The sequence below is a fragment of the Lithobates pipiens genome, unplaced genomic scaffold (genome assembly GCF_037356315.1).
Source record: "Lithobates pipiens isolate NorthernLeopardFrog02 unplaced genomic scaffold, aLitPip1_a1.2 Scaffold_3, whole genome shotgun sequence".
In the NCBI taxonomy this organism is placed as follows: Eukaryota; Metazoa; Chordata; class Amphibia; order Anura; family Ranidae; genus Lithobates; species Lithobates pipiens.
In genome coordinates this window covers 269,900,052-269,917,359 of record NW_027507790.1, presented here as the reverse complement: position 1 = coordinate 269,917,359, position 17,308 = coordinate 269,900,052, and the positions used below count along the sequence as shown (strand labels likewise).

At 44.0% G+C, this 17,308-nt stretch overlaps 1 protein-coding gene across 9 annotated transcripts in view; it reads right to left on the bottom strand.

Moving 5' to 3' along the window:
* The window catches only part of UNC13B (unc-13 homolog B), a 626,059-nt gene that overhangs the window by 302,336 nt on the left and 306,415 nt on the right, over positions 1-17,308 (bottom strand). The window lies entirely within an intron of this gene.

Sequence of the window (17,308 nt, the reverse complement as noted above, 5' to 3'; positions counted from 1 at the left end):
AAAACGTTTGTTACAGGGTCGGGACAAACCATAATACACTTCTGGTGGTTCATGCAATGGTTAGCATTTATTCATAAAATTAAAATATTTTTTCCAAAAGAAAAAAAAAATCTTCTTGTAACTATGCAGCTTTGACTCTAAAGCCTCATGCACACGAGACGCAGTTAAACGCGCGTTCAGATGCAGTTGGACAGTTTTTTCAACTGCACCTGAACTCATTCAATGTTATCCATGCACACAGTCTCGTTTTTTTCCGTTTATATGCAGTTGCGTTTAATCTCGTTTTTCCAGAAGCAAAAAAATGCGTTCAGAAACAAAAATTTCTGCGTTTCAGACGCAAAACGCGGCTAAACGCGGCTAAACGCGGCACCCGCGTTTATATGCATTTGCGTTTATATGCGTTTTTAAAGGTGACCTTTTTTTTTACATTAAAAATCTCAAAAATGATTGCAAATGATGAAAAACCATTAGAAAAATATTTTAAACAATTGCAATTGCAAGTGGACAATCCACAACTTGTGGCAAGTGACGTGACAAGTGGACAATCCACAACTTGTGGCAAGTGACATGGCAGGTGGCAAGTGATGTGGCAAGTGGACAATCCACAACTTGTGGCAAGTGACGTGGCAGGAGAAGTGGCAAGTGACGTGGAAAGTGGACAATCCACAACTTGTGGCAGGTGACGTGGCAAGTGACCTGGCAGGTGACGCGGCAAGTGACTTGGCAGGTGACGTGGCAAGTGGAAAATCAACAACTTGTGGCAGGTGACTGGCATGTGACGTGGCAAGTGGACAATCCATAACTTGTGGCAAGTGACGTGGCAAGTGGACAATCCACTTGTGGCAGGGGACGTGGCAAGTGACGTGGCAAGTGGACAATCCACTTGTGGCAGGTGATGTGGCAAGTGACGTGGCGAGTGGACAATCCACAACTTGTGTCAGGTGACGTGGCAAGTGGACAATCCACAACTTGTGGCAGGTGATGGGGCAAGTGATGTGGCAAGTGGACAATCCACTTGTGGCAGGGGATGTGGCAAGTGACGTGGCGAGTGGACAATCCACAACTTGTGTCAGGTGATGTGGCAAGTGGACAATCCACAACTTGTGGCAGGTGATGTGGCAAGTGATGTGGCAAGTGAACAATCCTCTTGTGGCAGGTGACGTGGCAAGGGACGTGGCAAGTGGACAATCCACAACTTGTCGCAGGTGATGTGGCTGGTGATGTGGCAAGTGGACAATCCACATCTTGTGGCAGGTGACGTGGCAGGTGACGTGGAAAGTGGTGTGGCAAGTGGACAATCCACAACTTGTGGCAGGTGATGTGGCTGGTGACGTGGTAAGTGGACAATCCACAACTTGTGGCAGATGGCATGGCAGGTGACGTGGAAAGTGGACAATCCACATCTTGTGGCAAGTGACGTGGCAGGTGATGTGGCAAGTGACGTGGCAAGTGGACAATCCACAACTTGTGGCAGGTGACGTGGCAGGTGATGTGGCAAGTGATGTGGCAGGTGATGTGACAAGTGGACAATCCACATCTTGTGGCAAGTGACGTGGCAGCTGACGTGGCAAGTGACGTGGCAGGTGACGTGGCAAGTGACATGGCAAGTGGACAATCCACATCTCGTGGCAAGTGACGTGGCAGGTGATGTGGCAAGTGACGTGGCAAGTGGACAATCCACAACTTGTGGCAGGTGACGTGGCAGGTGATGTGGCAAGTGACGTGGCAGCTGACGTGGCAAGTGACGTGGCAAGTGGACAATCCAAAACTTGTGGCAGGTGACGTGGCAAGTGACGTGGCAGGTGACGTGGCAAGTGATGTGGCAAGTGGACAATCCACAGCTTGTGGCAAGTGACGTGCCAAGTGGACAATTCACAACTTGTGGCAGGTGACGTGGCAGGTGACGTGGCAAGTGAACAATCCACAACTTGTGGCAGGTGATGTGGCAAGTGACGTGGCAGGTGATGTGGCAAGTGACGCGGCAAGTAGACAATCCACAACTTGTGGCAGGTGATGTGGCAAGTGACGTGGCAGGTGATGTGGCAAGTCACGTGGCAAGTGGACAATCCACAACTTGTGGCAGGTGATGTGGCTGGTGACGTGGCAAGTGGACAATCCACAGCTTGTGGCAGGTGGCATGGCAGATGATGTGGAAAGTGGACAATCCACATCTCGTGGCAAGGGACGTGGCAGCTGACGTGGCAAGTGACGTGGCAAGTGGACAATCCAAAACTTGTGGCAGGTGACGTGGCAAGTGACGTGGCAGGTGACGTGGCAAGTGATGTGGCAAGTGGACAATCCACAGCTTGTGGCAAGTGACGTGGCAAGTGGACAATCCACAACTTGTGGCAGGTGACATGGCAGGTAACGTGGCAAGTGAACAATCCACAACTTGTGGCAGGTGACGTGGCAAGTGACGTGGCAGGTGATGTGGCAAGTGACGCGGCAAGTAGACAATCCACAACTTGTGGCAGGTGATGTGGCAAGTGACGTGGCAGGTGATGTGGCAAGTCACGTGGCAAGTGGACAATCCACAACTTGTGGCAGGTGATGTGGCTGGTGATGTGGCAAGTGGACAATCCACAGCTTGTGGCAGGTGGCATGGCAGATGACGTGGAAAGTGGACAATCCACATCTCGTGGCAAGTGACGTGGCAGGTGATGTGGCAAGTGACGTCGCAAGTGGACAATCCACAATTTGTGGCAGGTGACGTGGCAGGTGATGTGGCAAGTGGACAATCCCCAACTTGTGGCAAGTGACGTGGCAAGTGGACAATCCACAACTTGTGGCAGGTGATGTGGCTGGTGACGTGGCAAGTGGACAATCCACAGCTTGTGGCAGGTGGCATGGCAGATGACGTGGAAAGTGGACAATCCACATCTCGTGGCAAGTGACGTGGCAGGTGATGTGGCAAGTGACGTGGCAAGTGGACAATCCACAATTTGTGGCAGGTGCCGTGGCAAGTGACACGGCAAATGCAAGTGTACAACTGCTCTCTATGCTGCTGCTGCTCACTCTGATCAAAATAGCAGAAATAGTTAAAAAAATGCTTTGAGAGCTTGGGGAGGGTCTACATGATGTTATCTTTATAAACGCGTTTAAACGCAAACGCATCTAAACGCGTCTAAACGCAGCATGCAAACGCGGCAAAACGCGCGTTTCTAAACGCGCGTTTCAGCTTTTTTTAACAGAGGTTTCATCTGCGTCTCGTGTGCATGAGGCCTAAAGCCTCATACACACAATCCAATTGTTGGCCAACCAAGCGTCAAATTTTTGTCTTAAGGGCGTGTGCCTGGATCTTGTCTTGCAAACGAATGGTACACAATTGTCACCCTGCAACAAGAAGTAGAAGAACCTCGCTCTGTACCTGTAAGTGGTGTAAAAACCGGAAGATAATTCACTTAAACAATTTGCGTTGGTCACGGTCAGAATTTACTGGCTCCCTTACTTGCAAATGTTTGGGGATGCCCCCATTGGGGCTCTTTAGCAATTTGCTGGATGTTTACTGCAACATTCCCCATTAGGTATTGGCTGACCTTATAGGCAGCAGTATATACATGTCATTTGTCCGTTTTGGAAACTACTTGGGAGATCTTCCATTGGGCGGCACCATCCTACTCAGAACCTCTTTAGAAAGTGTGACCATACATTGGGGCTATTATCTGATGCCCCCACCGCATGTATCTTTATAAAGAACTGCTTTGATATACTTCTCTCCACACCCCTGAGGAAAGTTCTGCAATTGCAGGGACTGGAAACGCGTCGGGTTTGGGATATTTTGAGAGTTATTTTGTATATATGTTTTCTATGTATGGGTTTGGGACATTTTGAGAGTTATTTTGTATACATGTTTTTTTATGTATAGGTGTTATTTGATAATTTATCAGCGATACTATGTGTCTGTAAGTTTCTCCTTTTTAAGCTTTGTTATATGAATTAAAAATTATTTATTTTATATCGAATTTTGGTGGTCCATTTAAAGTCCCATCAAAAAAAAAAAGGGGGAATCTTTTTGTCCATTTACTCTAGGGATGGGACCACCTTACCCGATTTTTCTGACACTGACAGCCCCGTACTTCTTTGTCTAAAAACCGGAAGAGGAGACCAGATCTAGAAAAGTTAAAACGTTTTCATAGAAAATTCTACTTTTAGTTTGTCTAATAAAAAAAAAAAGTGACAGTTGCTCTTTAAAATATAAAAATTGCACCCTAATAGATGTGATGAAAGATTCACTATAAAGCAGGAGAAAATTTGAAAATACATTTTCTGCATTGTAACGGCACGTCATGCAACATTACTGTGCCGTCCGCGGCCGACGTCACAACATGCCCCTTGCAGATTAAATTTATCCCATGGCTGCGTTCAGGTGAACAGTTAAGATTCTATCGCCATGGAAACCCCAGAATCTACAGTGGCGCTGAGAATGTTAGCGGTCTCCTCTGAGCCACGCCACACTTGTTGCCGTGATCTACGCGCTTCCAAAAAACAAAAAAATAAAATCCCAGCCACAAATCATTTACCATATAAAAACTTTGAATTATCACAAATGAGAAAACAATATTTTTACAGTCAGATTACAGTAAGGGTCTAGAGATTAGTCAAACATCTTCTAAATTGCATAAGCGAAACATGACAGTTACTGCGCTACAACAGCGGTTGTATTCCGCTAATGTGATGAGAGCGTTTAAAGGGGACCTGTCACTTACATAGCAAGATCAAAGCATTGCGAGACACCGCAGACACTGTTCAAATTTATACTGTCACTAAGCAGCTGTGGATTTTTTTTTTTTACACTTTTAAAGTTAAGCTCCAGAGAAAATGAAATAAAAATGCCTTGCAGTGGGACTTTCACTGCGCTGCTAGGGTTGAAAGTGAAGCCCACCTTTTGCAAAAAAGCAATAAATGCACCCACAGAGGGGGAGTCGGTTCAGGAGTGGGGGCGGTCAGCTTGAAACCATGTTACTCCCCAAATATGGGTTGTACAGGACGCCCGGAGATGACTCCTGGACAGCGGGAATCTTTCCCTACTATTTAAGGGGGCAATCTGAAAGACATTTTATGAGTACTCATGGGTTCTCACCCATGAAGGGTGAGGGGTTCCAGGGCAGGCTGGTTGGAGAGGAGAAGACCGATTTACAGTTCTCTCAGGATTAATAAGTCCTCATTTGTGACCCGGAATTCAGAGGCTTGGAGGGACTTTGGGTGGGAAAGAACCTCCAACCCTGATTACAGGAACTCTAGTTCTCTAAGGATTAACCTAGCTCCAAGTCCAGTCCACACGTCATCAGTGCCCAACGGTGCTGCATATTAGTGCCATTGTCACATGGCATTAAAAAAAAGTATCGTAATCAGTTTTGGCGAGTACTCAGTCTTAAAAAAAAGTTGTATCGGTGCAACCCTAGTTATAACCCTCCCGTGTTCTATCCAAAATAAAAAAATAAGTTTGCCTATAGTTTTACTTTAGGCTCCATTCACACCAATGCATTTTTTCGGCGTTAATGCATTCCATAGGGAAGCAAAAGGCTGCACACCAACTATGCTAGATTATATCCAACTTTATTAAACCCAGGCAAAGCACACTGCAGCCCTGCCTAGCACCACTCCTCTAAAAGGTTACACCCAATATAGACCTGATTACCGTGAGTGAGCCCATACTGGGTGAAATGTTAGAGGGGGTTTCATTGGGCTATATCCAGATTTAAAAAAGTTGGATGTGATCTGACTTCATCGATATGGGACTTCCATTGTGGTTGGGTTTCCATTTGGTTGGCCCCCGGAGTTTTGGAGGTGATAGATTTACATACAGACAGGGAGCAGTGACATCTCTCTGCATGCCAGGTGAAAGGTGCCAGAGTCATGATTCAAAGAGGACTCAGGGTCAGCATAATAGCCAGGTAAACAGCAGTTTCAGAAGCAGACCAGCTATGGCAGCCATTGTTTATGCCAAGGTTTCTGTAAGATCTTTTCACTACTACAAAGATGATGACTGATCTCTCACCTGAAACACATTATCATCAAAGTGTTACAAGAACATTGCTTGCAAAGTAAAAACACTCTATAATAAAATAAAGGCACTGTTTTAATAAAAAAAAGCACTGCTATAATATAAAAGCATTATATTAAAATAAATGTGTTGCCTATAATAATATAAAAGCAACGTTATAATAAAAGCAATGTTATAATACAAAGAGATATACAGGAGCTTAAAAAGAGAAAGACAATTTAGTCCAGGCTTCGGGAACATAAAACGCAGCAAGGGCCGTAATCCCAGACAGACTGGGAAATGTACTTAACCAAAGCTGAATGTTCTTATCAGTCAAAATGGTAGGATGGTGTGAACTTGGAAGACTGAACAATGACTAGACCCAAATATGTAAATAAGACATTCTCAACTAGGGCTCCTCAAGATGTCGCAAGGGGTTCTTTCAGCTGTGGCTTATTGACACCCCCCCCCAATATGATGGTGCCTTCATAGCTCCAGGCCCATTGGCACTTTTCAGAGTCAGTAGCATGACACCAATGACCTTCTTACCTGTCTGTAAGGGTGAAATTCTTCCCACTGACCACCAATGTTTCATAGTTTCATAGTTAGTAAGGTTGAATAAAGACACCAGTCCATCCAGTTCAACCTGAGTGAGTGTCTACAATTGCCCCTATCCCTGTACATTACACACTCACATCGGTCCCTACCCTCAAGGAGCCCACAATCCAAGGTCCCCATTCATATACTAAGGCCAATTTTAGACAGAAGCCAATTAACCTACCTGCATGTCTTTGGTTAATTGGCTATGAGCAATTTCTTAATGATCCCTAGTAGTTCTTAGCAGGGGTTTCCTGAGACCTGAAATTATTTCAAGGGTTTCCTCAGAGGTAAGAAAGTTTGAGGAAGGCTGATATAAACCATCATCTAGAACAGGGGTCTCCAAACCTTCTAAACAAAGGCCTATTCTTCTATGTTTATATTTGGATTCATTATTTGGCACCCATTGACGGAGGCCTGGTCATGTTGGGAGATGCCTCAGCAAGCTTTGGAGACTTCCTACATTTGATGGTTTGAATAAGCACAGGAATCCCACCATCTCCTCAGAGGTAAAAAAGGTTGAGGAAGGCTGATATAAACCATCATCTAGAAAAGGGGTCTCCAAACCTTCTAAACAAAAGGCCAGTTTATTGTCCTTCAGACTTTAGGGAGACCAGACTTTGGTCACGGGAGTAGAACATGTCCTGATGCCAGAGGGCTTAAGTCATGCCCCATCGGCTCTTGTGAGAGGAATATAGCCACATTTTTGGTATAAATAGGAGAAATGGTGCCCATCATTGGTGTCAGTGGAAGGAATAGTGCTCCAAATGCTGGATAAAGGCAAGTAAAAAGGGCCACATCCGGCCCTCGGGCCACAGTTTGGATATCACTGATCTAGAACAGCCTCTCTCAACTTTTTTTTTTTTAACACAGAGGAACCTTCAAAATATATCCTCAGTTCCAGGGGACCCCTACTAACAATTACTATATCTACAATTTACAGAACATTAGTGTGATAGTCATTAGGGTGAATGATTCTTACATATGTGGCCATTGAGAAGACTTCCCTCTCTTACAGACCGCTAAAAAGATCAATGGTGTCAGTGGTAACCTATCTGAGAGGCAGAGGTCGTTAGTTTCTCAAGAAAGCCCTAGAAAACTTTAGAGGAAGCCTAAAGTTCCATAGAACCCTTGCTGCAAAAGACTGAACTAGAATAAGTCACTGGATAAAGATCTAAATCGCAGAATCACGGTAGACAAAGCAACCCTTCTCAACCCATATACCCCAGAGGAATCCTTGAAATCATTTTTTTAGTCTCAGGACTCAGTGGTAAAAAATGACGCCTCTATTGGTGTGATTACCAATGTAAGGAATACAGAAGAAATGTCCCCACTGCATATGGCGTCAGAATGCCATTTTTCAGCTGGCTAAAAAGATGATTGGTGTCATGCTGCTGGCTCTGCCAAGTGGCACTGGGCACAACTATGTAGGCACCATCAGCTGGGAATGGAAGGTTGCTCTGCCATAGCTTACGGAACCCCTAGCAACCTCTTAGGAAACTCTAGTGAATTGTGGTGGAGAATGACTGAATTAAAGTGAGAGCGAAGCCCGCTATAAAACTTGAAAGAGGTTCTAAGGCTTTCTTAGCTGTATATATATATATATATATATATATATATATATATATATATATATATATATATAAAATTACAAAATCGCGTTAACTTGATAACACTTGTCTTGTGCCTTTAAACCAAGTTTATACTCCAAAAGGCCACATACAGCATTGTAACAGTCTCCGACCTCCTACTATGGCACTACTGCGGTCTTTCACCACTTACTGTACCGCATTCGCAGTCTCTGACCGCCTAATAATGCACATCTGGAGTCTGTGACCACTTATTTTAGCACATCAGTAGTTCCTGTTCCGAATACCTACTACACCACATCTGGAGTCCACAGTCTTTGACCATTTATTTGTAGAATATCAGCAGTCTCTGGCACACCTACAACACCACATCTGGAGTCTATGGCCACTTATTGTAGCACATCCATAGGCTCTGAACACCTACTACACCACATCTGGAGTCTACAGTCTATGGCAGTGATGGCGAACCTTGGCACTTCAGATGTTTTAGAACTACATTTCCCATGATGCTCAACTACACTGTAGAGTGGATGAGCATCATGGGAAATGTAGTTCCAAAACATCTGCGGTGCCAAGGTTCGCCATCACTGCCCTATAGTGTGTACTTGTCACAAAAGCACTACATGTCATTTCTGTCTGCTGCTTCATTCCTCTGCTATCACTTATTGTAGAGTATCAGCAGTCTCTGGCACACCTACAACATCACATCTGGAGCCTATGACCAACCATTGCAGCATATCCATAGTCTCTGAACACCTACTACACCACATCTGGAGTTTACAGTCTATGGCCACTTATTGTAGCGTATCAGAAGTCTCTGGCACACTTACAACACCACATCTAGAGTCTATGACCAACCATTGCAGCATATCCACAGTATTTTAATACTTACTACAGCACATCTGGAGTCTATGACCACTTATTTTAGCACATCAGTAGTTCCTGTTCCGAATACCTACTACACCACATCTGGAGTCTACAGTCTTTGACCATTTATTTGTAGCATATCAGCAGTCTCTGGCACACCTACAACACTACATATGGAGTCTATGGCCACTTATTGTAGCACATCCATAGGCTCTGAACACCTACTACCCCATATCTGGTGTCTACAGTCTATGGCAGTGATGGCGAACCTTGGCACTCCAGATGTTTTGGAACTACATTTCCCATGATGCTCAACTACAGCAGAGTGCATGAACATCATGGGAAATGTAGTTCCAAAACATCCGGGGTGCCAAGGTTCACCATCACTGGTCTTTAACCATAGGCTCTGAACACCTACTACATCACATCTGGAGTTTACAGTCTATGGCCACTTATTGTAGCGTATCAGCAGTCTCTGGCACACCTACAACACCACATCTAGAGTCTATGACCAACCATTGCAGCATATCCACAGTATTTTAATACTTACTACAGCACATCTGGAGTCCATGACCACTTATTTTAGCACAACAGCAGTCTCTGAATACCTACTACAGCACATCTGGGGTCTATGACCACTTATTGCAACACATCCGCAATCTCTGAACACCTATTACAACAAATCCAGAGTCTATGGCCACTTACTGGAGCACATTCACAGTCTTGTCTCTGAACATCTACTGAGGCTTATCTGGAGTCTATGACCACTTATTGGAGCACAACAGCAGTCTCTGAATACCAACTACAGCACATCTGGGGTCTTGACCACTTATTGCAGCACATCCGCAATTTGAACACCAATTACATCAAATCCGGAGTCTACGACCTCTTATTGGAGCTCATTTTGCAGTCTCTGAACACCTACTGCAGCGTATATGGAGTCTATGACCTCTTATTGGAGCACCTCCGCAGTCTCTGAACACCTTCTGTATGTAATACACTGGCAGTCTCCAACTAAAGTGAACACTTTGTGTGACTCTTTGGCCATTCCAGGAGTCACACCTGCACCCCCCTATATTTAAAAAAGTCGTCCATGCTTATTAGGCACATGATCATGTGAAGGAAAAGATCGGCCATTCTAAAATCGAATCATCCTTTTTGAGAAAAATCATATGACCAATTGCCTAAAATCATGAGACCAGCACTGAAGGGAGCCGGGAGCAGCATTTTCCTAATGCCGCATACGCACGGTCAGAATTTCGCGCCAGCAAAAGACCGATGAGAGCTTTTCGTCTGAAAATGCGACCGTGTGTATATGCTCCATCAGAATTTTGCTGGCCGAATTTCTGCCAGCAAAAGATTGAAAGCAGGTTCTCAATTTTTCCGACAGAAAAACTTTCTATTGGAAATTCCGATCGTTTGTATGCAATTCCAATGCGCAAAAACTCATGCATGCTCAGATTCAATTACGAGACGGAAGCTATTGGCTATTGAACTTCTTTTTTCTAGACCCGTCATACGTGTTGTAGGTCACCGCGTTCTTGACGGTTGGAATTAGGTGTGACCTTGTGTATGCAAGACAGCTTGAGCTGTCGGAATTTTGTCGGGAAAACCAACAGAGCTTTTTCCGACTAAAATTCCGATCGTGTGTACGGGGCATTAGAAAAGGTAAATATGCTGTCACTTCATTTACCCTTTATGAATACATTCTGGAAACAATATAGAAGTATGTGTAGGAGTTTTAAAGAGGAAGTAAACCCTGATGAGTTTACTTCCTCTTTCATTCCCTGCAATGGTAAAGCATAATGGACTACTGTGCATCGCATAGTAGTCCATTATGTGTCACTTACCTGACACAGGAGCCAGCGAAGTCACCGGTGTCCCCTGTAGTCCAGCGCATCCATCTTCTTGGTGGGTCTCGCTGCTCCGCCGCTGTCATTTGGCAAAGCCGCGATGACGTCACTCCTGCGCATGCGCACGGGAGCATGCGCCGTAGACAGCTGTGCCTGTCTTTCGGCAAATATCTCCTAAACTGTGTAGGTTTAGGAGATATTTCTTGGACCTACAGGTAAGCCTTAATCTAGGCTTACCTGTAGGTCAAAGTATGTTGTAAGGGTTTACAACCACTTTAATATCCTTTATGTATAAATGTTTCAAGCATGAGAACAAACGGACCTACCCTTTGTACGCTCAGCAGACCTCAAGGGCCCTTGAAAACCTGGGGCCCCCTAGAGGAGCCCCCTTTTAGTTTAAAACTCTTGGCTTTCTTCTTTACTTTCAATAACTGTGCGCTTTAATTTACGACTACCACCCTAATTAGTGGCAGTCTTCCAGCGCGCTGTGCCAGCCGAGTTAGAAATAGTCTTTACTTTAAATCAATTAGTCAAAACAAAATGCGTCTGTATTTCTGTATCTACAAGCTAAACATGGTCCCCGTCACTTTCCGGGCATCGTTAATAACAATCAACACGGCTAATGAGGCTGCCTAAATGACAAGGGCACCCGGGGAAACAATCCGAATTAACGGGAGAGAACGTAACCCGCGCGCAGCGGAATTTCTCTAATAAGGATCACATAAGGCTTGGAAAACAAAGGTGACGTCCCCCCCGCGGCACTACGGATCGCTGCGTTCGGATCGTTCTCAGCTCTCAGTTTTTAGGACGGTGATCCCGGGAAGGAGAAGAGGTAATAATCTAACAGCTCACTCAAAGGGCCACACACACACACACACACACACACAGTAATCTGATCAACTAGGTAAGAGCGATTGCAAACAAGAAAATTGTGATCATATAAAACACTGAACGTAACACACGGTATTGCTCCATATGGGCAATCAATTGAAAATACTGTTTGGAAATAGTAAACTAAAACATTGTTTGATTTATATTCACCATTGAAGGCTGAAAAGCACTTCTTCACCACAGTGCGTTGCACTGACACGCAACACACATTACACGCATTAGTCAATTGCCATACCATTCATTTTGGATGATACCCGAACACATTGAAGCAATGCAGCCTCAACGCACATGCTTTGCAGAGTACCAAAATACATCACCTAGCTTATCCCTGATGTAGTCACGTGATGAGTGACACAACATATTGGGCGGAGCCGGGTGACGTGATAAGTGACGCACCATATTGGGCGACGTCATTGCGCAAAACCGGAAGTGGTGCCAATATGCGGTCTGTGGGACCCTTGCTTGCCTCGCATAGACTTTCTTAACTGCTTGCTGACCAGCCACCATCATTATACTGCGGAAGATTGGTACGGCTACCTGAATCGCCCTAGGTGTACTTCGGCCAGTTTAAGAGATATAGGGGGGGGGAGAGACGCTGGAGCGGAAGCGTGTGGCCGCAATGTCAGCTGGTGACCCACGATCGCTCCTCAGAGAGCCAGAACAGCGTTCTGTCAATGTTAACAGACAGATCCCGTTCTGTCAGGGAAGTAGAGAGAGATCTGCTGTTCACAGTGATCAGTGTTCCTAGTGCATCGGGAATGTGAGTAGGGGATAGCCGGACAGGTGGAGGTAGCGAGTTCCAGGAGGATGGGAGAGGCTCTGGAGAAATCCTGGATACAAGTATGGGAGGAGGAGACGAGAGCTTGAGCACAGGAGGTCTTGAGAAGAGCGGAGAGGAGGATTAGAGTGATATTTGGAGACAAGATTGGTGATGTAGCTTGGGGCAGTATCCCACATCACCCCCTCCCCTTTTACTTATCTTAACCCTTATTCGATCCAGCGCTGTGCACACGTCTGCAGCTCTTCTCTCCCCTCAATTCCGGGTCCCACTTGCTTTGCTGGGGCACCAGAAGCAATTGGCTCCCATTGCTGTCAATCAAAGCCAGTGTTGAGGGAGCTGTGGGCGCGGGCGAGATCCTCTGTGTGTCAATGGATGCAGCAGCGGGGCTCTGGAGCGTGCGCGCACAATTGACCCCAAAGAAAGCAGCTTTCATGGCGATAACTCACATGTGTGGTTTGAACACCGTTTTCATATGCAGGGCGCTACTCACGTATGCGTTCACTTCTGCACGCGAGCTCAGCGTGAAGGGGCGCATTTAAAAATGTTGTTTTGAGCGCCGTTTACATATGTGGGCACGACTTACATATGCGTTCGCTTCTGTGTGCGTGAGCACACGGGAACGGGGGCACTTTAAAAAAAATTTTTTCAATTCTTTATTTTACTTCTATTTATTTTACCTTTTATTTTTACACTGTTCTTTAAAAAAAAAAAAAAAAAAAATATGGTGTCACTTTTATTCCTATTACAAGAGATGTAAACATCCCTTGTAATAGAAAAAAAAACATGACAGGACCTCTTAAATATGAGATCGGGGGGGGGGGGGGGGGGTGAAAAAGACCTCACACCTCATATTTAAAAAAAAACAAAAAAATCGCCATCGAAAAAAATAATAAAACCAAAAAAACAAAAAAACGTCCCTTTTTCCAACCACCTTGCTCAGATATACTACGGCAAAAGAGCATACACAGGCAGATTAACATACCTGTACTTTGCCCTTTAAGAGGTGGCTTGCGGGCGCACGCCCGCCGGGAGCTCCGTGACCGTGATCGCGGGCATACCCTCGATCGTCGAACGGGGAGGTGCTAATGTAGACAAGCATTTCCCAGTTCTGCCTAGTGACAGTGTCACTGATCTCTGCTCCCTGTAATTGGGATCGGTGATCAGTGTCATGTCACACACAGCCACCCACCCCCCCCCCCCCCCCACAGTTAGAATCACTTCCTAGAAAACACTTAACCCCTACAGCGCCATCTAGAGGGTAACCCCTTCACTGCCAGTCACAAAGAATATAAATGTAAATAAAAAGCAGAAATATGGAACAAAGTTGCATAAAAAAAAAATATAAAATGTAAATAAAAAGCAAAAATATGGAACAAAGTTGCATAAAAAAAAGAATATAAATGTAAATAAAAAGCTGAAAATATATAAATGTAAATAAAAAGCAGAAATATGGAACAAAGTTGCATAAAAAAAAAATATAAAATGTAAATAAAAAGCAAAAATATGGAACAAAGTTGCATAAAAAAAAAGAATATAAATGTAAATAAAAAGCTGAAAATATATAAATGTAAATAAAAAGCAGAAATATGGAACAACGTTGCAAAAAAAAAAAAAAAAAAAAAAAGAATATAAATGTAAATAAAAAGCAGAAATATGGAACAAAGTTGCATAAAAAAATAAAATAAAAATGAATATAAATGTAAATAAAAAGCAGAAATATGGAACAAAGTTGCATAAAAAAATTGACTTTCCGGTGAACTTTTCAAACAACGATTCTATTGTTTCCCTCACACTAAACCAGCTGGAGAGGCGCAGAACACGTCTCTCCGATGATCAGAGCCCTTTCCCTCCATCTCCCTCTCCCCGCCTGACAATCGTTCTTGGTGCTGCGTCTCCGAACAGCGGACATAATTCTCTCTTTATCCAGGGGGGGGGGGGGGATTCTGTAACACTTCTCCCCTCGTTTGTCCTTTCGTGTTAAACGAAGAAAAAGCGACAGTGGCGGCCGGCGGCATCAGCCGCTCTGCGAGGACTTAAGCTGATGAGTTTAATCATTTGAACACGACGTGCATGTGGGCTGCTGAGTTAGCGGTAATGGCAGAGACGAGGAGAGAGAATGTTAGGCGGGGTTCCGCGGTCACATTGGGCTCTCTGCGTGGAGCACCCCCCACCTGCCCCTCTGTGCGGGAGGTGAGGGCAATTATGCATGGCCGCCAGGAGGTGAGGGCAATTATGCATGGCCGCCGGGAACGCCATTTCATTACCAGCCCGGGGGGGGGGGGGGGGGGGTCCGTGTTCAGGATACAAGAGGTTAATCAAATTCTACCGAATAGGAAAGGCTGTCTATGTTAATGCTACATTGTCTTCATATTCCTTATACAAGTCGGAATGTTACCTGTTCAGGAGATTCCAAATAAACAGATAATAATGATAAGAAGCAACTACAGATTTCCGCTCTTCTCAAGTGTTTTGTTTTTTTTTCAGCCCATTAAGGAAAATTTTGTTGCAATATTCACCTTTAACCCTTTCATGACTAAGCCTTTTTTTGACATTTGGTGTTTACAAGTTAAAATCTGTATTTGCTAGAAAATTACTTAGAACCCCCAAACAATTTATTTATATATATATGTATATATATATATATATATGTATATATATATATATATATATATATATATATATATATATATATATATATATTAGCAGAGAGTCTAGAGAATAAAAAAATGGCGATTGTTGCAATATTTTATGTCACACGGTATTTGCGCAGCGGTGTTTTAAACGCAACTTTTTGGGAAAATGGACACTTTCATTAATTTAAAAAAAACAAACAAACAAACAGTTAGCCTTTTTGTGAAAGACGATGTTACGCCGAGTAAATAGATACCAAACATGTCACGCTTTATAATTGCATGCACTCGTGGAATGGCAACAAACTACGGTACCTAAAAACCTCCATAGGCGACGCTTTAATTTTTTTTTTTTTTTATGAGTCCCAGGTTAGAGTTCCAGAGGAGGTCTTAGTGCTAGAATTATTGCTCTCGCTCCGACGATCACGGCGATACTTCACATGTGTGATTTGAACACCGTTTACACATGTGGCGCGACTTCCATGTGTGTCTGCTGAGCGAGCTCGCTTAAATTTTTTTTTTTTTTTTTTTTTTAATTAATAAACAGTTTTAAAAAAAAAAAAAGATCGCTTTTATTGCAGTCACAAGGAATGTAAACATCCCTTGTGACCTTATGGAGGGATCGGGGGGTCTAAAAGACCCCCGATCCCTCCTTTGCACTTCAAAGTATTCAGATCGCCATTTTCGGCGATTCTGAATAGTGTATATTTTTTTTAAAACTAGCGCCATTGGCAGCTGAGTAAACGGGAAGTGACGTCATGGCGTCGCTTCCATGTTTACAATTAGGAGACTGGAATGAAGCAGCTTACGGCTTCATTCCAGTCTGTCTATAGCTGCTAGAAGCGGTTCGGCCGCTTGATCGTTCTTACGGGTGGCGGGAGGGGATGCCCTCCGGTGCTTCTACCGACTCACCGCTTCCATCGGTGAGTCGGTCAAGGGATCCGCCGGCCCCCGGATGATACCATAAGGATTTCCGGTGGACCAGATGGTCCCCATAGTCTCTATGATCGTTCAGAGGCCAGGCGCGATGTTATGACGTCACGCCCGGCCTCTGCATTTAAAATAAGGGCGCCGATTTGGCTGGGAAGCCAGGATAGTTTTTTTTATTTTTTTATTTTAGGCGTTCCAGCCTAGAGGTGAGATATGAGGTCTTATTGACCCCATATCTCACTGTAAATATATTTCCGATCGTGCCATATTCCTATTACAAGGGATGTTTACATTCCTTGTAATAGGAATAAAAGTGATCAATTTTTATTTATTTTCTTTAAGTGTCAAACTAAAAAAATAAAAGTAAAATTAACAATAATAATAAAAAAAAAAATTAAAGCGCCCCTGTCCCCATGAGCTCGTACGCAGAAGCGAACGCATACGCAAGTCCCGCCCACACATGAAAACGGTGTTCAAACCACACGTTAGGTATCGTCGCGAACGTTAGAGCGAGAGCAATAATTCTAACCTAGACCTCCTCTGTAACGCAAAACATGTAACCAGTAAAAAAATTTAAAGCGTTGCCTATGGGGATTTTTAAATACCAAAGTTTGGCGTCATTCCACGAGCGCGTGCAATTTTGAAGCGTGACATGTTGGGTATCTATTTACTCTGCGTATCTTCATCTATTACATTATGTCAAAAAATTGCGTTAACTTTACTGTTTTTTTTTTAAGCATGAAACGCGTTTGAAAAATTGCTGCACAAATACCGTGCGAGATAAAAAGTTGCAACAACCGCCATTGTATTCTCTAGGGGTTCTATGTAATTTTCTAGCAAAAAAATTAAAAAATTAGGGATACTTATAGCAAAATGTAAAAGATATTGTGTTTTTTTTTGAAGAATGTCACTCTTCTTTTGTTTATAGTCCAAAAAAAAAAAAAAAATCATAGAGACGATTAAATACCACCAAAAGAAAGCTCTATTTGTGGGGGGGGGGAAAGGACGTCAATTTTGTCTGGGTGCAACGTCGCGACCGCACAATTGTTAGTTAAAGCGATGCGGTGCCGAACAGCAAAAAAATGGCCTGGTCATTGAGCAGCCAAATCTTTCGGGGCTGAAGTGGTGAGCAATTTTAAAGCGTGACATGTTGGGCATCTATTTACTCGCCGCAACAGCAGCTTTTT